Source organism: Photinus pyralis, unplaced genomic scaffold (assembly GCF_008802855.1).
Source record: "Photinus pyralis isolate 1611_PpyrPB1 unplaced genomic scaffold, Ppyr1.3 Ppyr1.4_LG4, whole genome shotgun sequence".
Taxonomy (NCBI): Eukaryota; Metazoa; Arthropoda; class Insecta; order Coleoptera; family Lampyridae; genus Photinus; species Photinus pyralis.
The window spans coordinates 9,165,949-9,173,444 of NW_022170511.1; positions in this window are offsets into that span (position 1 = coordinate 9,165,949).

Genomic DNA, 7,496 nt, shown 5'->3' on the forward strand with positions numbered 1-7,496 from the left:
GTTTGTTATTCGATCCGCGAAATCTAAACAGTTTGAACTCATTTTCGTAAACTAATTTCGATGTTTCTGGCAATAAATTGGATACTGCAACCTCAGCGTCGTTTAGGACATCTTATTGTACGCTTTTTTCCGTATGGTTTGCCATTTACACGTTCTACGTTGGACAAATTTTCCTCTCGAAACGTCGCGTCGAATGTTGTATAAACGAAACATTGCAACCAAAATTAGAAAGGTGGTGCGAATAGTGACTTCTTATTCATTTTATTCGTGTTATTGCGATAGCACTGTAAATAAAGTGGTACTAGGTATATACAGTGCTATTCATTTAGAAGTAGACATAGGAGTTTTCTACTTATACAGGGTGACAATTTGAAAACTTACCACCCCCCATATCTTAGTAAATAAACGAGATATTTAAAAAAATCAAAATCCGTTTTGGTAATTCGGAGGGGGAATCACAATGACATAGTTGGCGACGCACCCCCTCCAACCCCCTGCGCCCCAGCCACCCCAACTTTTAAATCTTAAATAGTGACCCCCCATGTGTGATACGTCTTGGAAAGCTCTGAAAAAATGCTTTCCAACCATACCAAATAGCATTACATTTAGGTTAGTAATTATCGTGCAAATCAAAAAATAAACTAATATGATACATTTGAAATCTGTCGTATTTATAACGCAACCGGCGAACATAGACGAACTAAGACAGAGAATAATTCAAGAATGTCGAAATATTGCAAAACCAACATTTGAAAAGGTTCGACAAGAGTTTGAGGATAGATTATAACTGGCGATCGAAAATGAGTTGCTATCGAGTCGGCTTTGGAAGTTCAAGTTAAATACGATTTTCCATGTTTATTTTTTGATTTGCACGATAATTACTAACCTAAATGTAATGCTGTTTGGTATGGTTGGAAAGCATTTTTTCAGAGCTTTCCAACGACGTATCACACATGGGGGGGTCACTATTTAAGATTTAAAAGTTGTGGTGGCTGGGGCGCGGGGGGTTGGAGGGGGTGCGTCGCCAAATATGTCATTGTGATACCCTCTTCGAATTACCGAAACGGATTTTGATTTTTTTAAATATCTCGTTTATTTACTAAGATATGGGGGGTGGTAAGTTTTCAAATTGTCACCCTGTACATATGTCTACTTTTAAATGATAAACATCCTTCTGAAAGATGCCTTTTATGCAACGGAAATATCATGCGCACGCATTTTATATTGTCATTCTAGACAGATTTTAATAAAAAACAACAGTAAATAGTATGCTTTTATATTATGAAGAGACGTTCAATTCGGCCGCTATTTACTCTTCCACAAAAATGAAAACATTGAGATCATATCCTCTGTTAAAATTTGGGGTTGTTTACGGTGTCTTATGTGGATTGCATTTAAATACCACTAATTTTAAAGTGATCAATACCGAAAATAAGTCTCTTACGCTCCTTAAACTATTACCGGTACTATACCAATTGATAAAATCAACTTTTTCTTCAGTTGCATACATCGCACACGAACGAAAATAAAAATAGGGAAGCCAAAGGAATCATGCTCCCATTAATTAATATGACAGCAAAATCTTCATTTGTTTTAAGAAGACATTTTGGTTGCATAAAATTAGGCGTCCTTCAGAAGAGTTTTTGTCAGTTAAATCTAGACATAGGAAATCCCTATGTCTACTTTTAAATGAATATCACTGTATTCTCTTTCGCTTAAAATATTAATTTAATGACGAGCTTCAATGTACTAAATGGTCATTTTACTGCTGAGAAATGAAAAAAAAAACCATTTAATATATCCATTTTTCATGACTATTAATGGTGTATTCCACCACCAAAAAAATCACGAAAATTTCAAAAGCCCACATAGCTATAAATGTTGAAGAAATTTGTAGACCAAAGTCAGCTATCGGTAACAACGTGGGTATAGGATATCAAAACATCTACGTCGATTGAATGTTAATGCGTCCTGTAAAAAGTATTATGTAGAAGTCCCCGTGCTTTACATCATTAATTTTATGAATTTTAATTAAACGTATATAGGAATTCTATTAATTATCGAAGAAGGAAGAATTCCCACATGTTTAAAAAAAACGCAATGGCATGTTGTTGACAAAGGATAAATCTACAAGTATAGTGTAATTCTATGTATCTCAATTAATATTATTGACCATCTTGATGATTTATGTTCTAAATGAATGCGGTTAAAAAGTTTATAACGAATTCGCGATCGCTGATGTAAAATATAGTTTGCAGAGAAAATATGTAGTTGTGGAGTGGAAATCGCATGAGCTATCGCATAAATTTTCCTTGCAGTTATATAAGTGACACTATTTTAGCAATGCAAAGAACAATAAATAACGATAACAAAGCGATGCATGATATATTATGAAATACGGGGCAACTTCGTTATTTCTATAATGCGCAGATTACCGATAAAACCATTGAAGAATTTTTTAAATATGTAAGAAAGTGCACGCTTGGTATTAATGGATCTATAAAAGCGTCTACATGTCGAGTTAGTTCATAATCCCCCAACTATTTATGTTTCGTAGTTTGTTATACTTATGTATATCTACTTAATTTTATTGTATTACACCACTGAAGGGATTTGTCGTTTGTACTGGGTAACAAGAATTTAATATACAACTTACAAAGTAAGGTGGGAATTCAGTAGGAAATAAGTGTAAGGACATAAATTACGCGGAACACTAGACGTTACAGTTAAGTTACGTTAATGGCTGAGTTATACCTTCTAACATCTATTATCAAACGATGTTCTCACGCGTTTGATCGATCGTTATCCTTACGGATGAAAAACTTCGTTACTGTACTGTGCAGCTTTATGTTTTCTATATGCGTACGCGACTTCGTTATTTCAGGAAGTTAACACGGATTGGTGTAGTATATTAGAACGTTATTAACACAGAAATAGATGCTTTCACGGTTAATAACGTCTTGATAAAATCATTACAAAAAATTTCCTCGCAGTGAACGGTTTGCTCGGTCTAAAGATGAGACCAACTGCCAGTCTAACAAACGGTTTAGAGAAACTCATAATTTTGTGCTATTTATATTGCTACCAGTTGGAAATATTGAGCTTTTTGTATGACTTTTTCAAAAACCTGATGTAAATAGGGATACGGTCACCTGCTCCATCCGAATTGGTCTGTCATGGCTTTCAAAAGACAATACTGAATTACATAGCTATTTTTTTATTTTATTTTATTATCCCTCTCTTGTTTTGGGCCCTCAACAGGCATGCGCCCAATTACAGAGTGACCCGCATAATGCTATTTAGAGGTGCCTCTGCAGAAGGTCTTAGTCGTTCTATACTACTCCGGTATTTACCTTACGAATTAGGAAAACTGCAGAAAAACCTAATTCGGAGTAGCCGGTAGAATGCTCGGAACTGGTCTAAGGTAATTTCCATCTCCTCCACAGATGAAAAATTCACCTCAACCCAGGTTCGAACACCCGACCTCCGGATTTATAACCCAATGCTCTTACCACTGAGCCATAAATCCGATAAGGTAAGGTAAGGTAACAAGAGATATCGCGACATAGTGGCCAAGACGGAGAGGATTGGAAATTCTATTTTAATCTACTGAAAACTGTTGCTATTCTATTAGGTACTAGCTTAATTTTATGGGCATAGTCGACCAACAAGTAAAACACCGCTTTGTCGTTGCTTCTTAATATAATTAAATGACATACGTTCAACAGTTACTATACTACACAAATTTTAGTTAACACCTGAAATCAATCTTGGGCATTAAAGATCTGTCATGAAGACTGTATCTGGGTCGCACAAAAGATCCGCATAAACACACAATGACAAAAATTTTCCGAAACACACGAAACAATTAAAACACAATGAAAGAAAGAGAAGCTTACAAAGCTTGTTTGGACATAATACCCCGCACTCAGACGGTCGATAATTAAAAATTTAAAAATGGTAATTACTTAGTCTTTTTTAAGAATCCAAATAATCTGGTAGTGAAAAGTTTGCGATATTCAGGCGCACTTACCAAAGAAAAAAAAACACTGGTTGGATACGGAACAAATCGTAGCATCTCCATATCTCTTCTAACAGCGGTAAGAACACGTGCGTTAATTAAATTTCGTCCCATAATAAAACTTCTTATCGCAAACGACCAGATATCCCTACATTTTAATACGCAATTTCCCGTTTTACAATTAAATACCCAAATCTACATAAACAATTTGCAAAAGCGATAAAAGAAAATAATACGCAATTAAAAACAAGTCTAAAAAGAAAAATAGACACTGAGATAACAAATTCAAGTACAATAACCCAACTCTGTGCTTATTCGTAGATAATCCCCCAGATTTACACTTAGTAAATTGAAATATTGTATTATTAATTGATGTCCCAACATTATACACAGAGGCACATGTCCACCTGTTAATTGAAATCAAATGCAGTATGCCCTTTAATCCAATCAATCTTACCTCTCGTTGGACATTGCGAAACATTTAATTCTATTTTGGAAACGATCGGGTTTAACTGTAATCTTTCAATCTTATTGTAATTTTTTAAGGCTTGCATAACGCTAACATCATAACGGTCAATTTGTTCAGAAATGAATGATCCCCACAATAGATGTTATAGAAATATAGATGTAGTCTTCTCTTTTTGTTCTCCGCGTTTAAAAATGCGCCCTAATATCCTTTCATCTATCAGTATACATGATTATGTGATCATAATGGGCCCCCCCCCCTCCCGACTTAAGTACTACGGGCGGGAACTTTGGATATGTTCACCTATTAACTGGTCCAAGCAAAGTTACGAAATCAAAAATTATGTTTCTCTCTATAGAGAAACAGCAGAATGCGGAGATTTAGTCGACGGCAGCAAAACAATAAGGTGACTGGTATGTGAGACCGTTCCCGAACTAGGTATAATCCTATTTATTTCCTTTATTTTCTTTCATTGTAATTGTACCATTAAATAAGTAGGGTGTAACTGTCAGTAATTGCCATTATATTAATAATTGTTGGTTTAATAGGTGCTCGTTATTATAAATTTGAATTTGTAGGGCTTTTTTTATTTACCTGTAGACGAATTTTCCAGATTGTAGCGTTGTATGATTTTAACAGTTCGCATAAAGGTAGCTTTAAAATTCAATTATGATTTTTGTTATCGATTTGTGGGATGGGTCGGACATTTTTGTTTATTTTATATGGGAGCTGTATCCGTATGTACAGAAAAATACATTAAAATAGCTTTGTGTGAGCAAATGTATGTTTTACGTATTGCAAGGAAATTAATTATTTGATTTATTCATAACCCACCTTGGTATTTTATTTAACCGCAAGGAAGATAAAAGAGTATAAGCAATATAAAGTAGCAATCGCGGTTAAGAATGAATTTTTATTTCAGATGTAAATAGAATAAGATAATAAATACTGCTTTACGTATGTATATTCGGGATGGCCTAAATGACGCGGGTTATTGTAGTTACCATGAAAGCGAGGAGAGTTGTTAAATGCGTCTACTTGTTACCGATGTAAATAATAAAAAGCTTATGCTAGCGCGAAATGCAATTCGCCGTTGTAAAATAAAGCGCTTATGAGGTCGACAGATAAAAGGTGGGACGTATAAACACAAGTGTAAATAGCGGGAAATAAGCATTCGTAATATGCGCCAGTCGTCACAATGAACCAATCGGTCCACTTAGTGGATTCTGAAGAAAGAAATTAAGCCAATAGTGGCACACATTAAATTATCCTCAAACTGCGGACGAAGAATTTCTCAGCATTTCCAAGGAAGAAAGCGAGAAGGTTGAAAATTTCCACGGCGGAACATCTACGAGAATTCTGTGGGCGGTCCGTGCATAGTACATGTGAACGCATATGTTAATTTCAATTATAATTTACTCCAAAGTATTACGCGCATATAAATAGGATCTATATACGTGATATATAGCGTGAAAAGTAGGGAAATGATAAATGAAATTATTAGTCAGCTTCTAGTTGAATAATGTTCCTGAGTACTGTCTTGACAACGTACGCCATCATGAAATATAAATACAAAATTACATGAACAAATGATGCACATTCTTCGCACATCCATGTTTTCATCATTAGAATAATTATCACCCATCTCGTGACAACTAAGATGAAAATAACAACACGAAACTTATCCTCAATCTATCTCAACGACATTTATTAAATTAGACGTGTGTGAATATGTCTAAAAAAATACGGCTTGAAGGACCAATGTTTGTAATGTAATGAGACAATTGGGAGCATATTGGTAAAATTCAAATTTTAGTTTATTAAAGAATAATTTTTAATTAATAAATTCAAGTTCTGGAATATTTAGAAACTACAACCAGAAACTAAACATCCTCCTTTCTTAACAGAAAGCAACGAGTCTAAATCTGAATTGTTGTGACGTTGAATGTATGCTTCACGTCTAGTCGTTTCGCAACAAGATGTGTAATAAGTCATCCGAATAATTGAAAGTCTTTTATGCACTAGGTATTGTAATAATACATCATACATCATATAATACGAATTAAAGTTGATTCTAATGAACGGGTTAAAATGAAGTAAATAAAAAAAATATCTTTCACACCGTACCATCATCATGTGCTTAATCACGTTTCGATAACCCTCGGGCTTACTCCATCATGCTGGTGATTTGTTACTGAACGCACCCATTAATACTGATAAATAAAAAGCGAAAGAATCCGTTTCATAATCGGTTTCGTGTATTTTGCAGTAAAATAAAAAGAAAGTCCGTGTGTCCTGTTGAACTTAATGGAGGTAACTTTTCAGATTTATCCATGTCAGAAAGATATAGAAATTGGGGTGCATTCACGATCGAATGGTATGCGAAAATAAATTCAATTGACACACAATTAGTCAAAAATCGGAGACGAAATGAATAACTGTATGTGAAATACTATTAGATGAGCCAATCAGATTATTTGAAATACATATCATGTTTGTTTAATGGTACATGATAGTGGCAATAACAATCTATTAGCTTTAATAATAAAGATTTTTTTATACGGATAGTAATGTAACTTCCACGCACTAATTTGTTAAGAAATTGTACGTAATTTGTAAAATTGCCCCATCTGTACACGTGTCTCGCAAATTAAATTAATATGATACAACAATACGAACTTAATTTAGTATTCTTAAACACGCCTCTGTAAAAATAATACCGAACCATCAGCCTCACACTGTGAATTCCATCATTACAATAACTGGTCTTATAACTTTTGCGTTAACTTCTTCATTGTTTTTCTGCACATTTTCTCTCAATGCTTAAAAATCTCGTTCTACGAGAATTGAAAAACTACTGAAAAGGCTGGGAAGATCTGATCGATTCAATTTCTATGAAAAGTAAATTGAATTTCTCTGTTGTAACACTTACTATAAGCAAACGGAATCTTATCTTAACACGGGCGAATACAAGACAATCCATATCAATGGTGATTTGCCAGATATCTT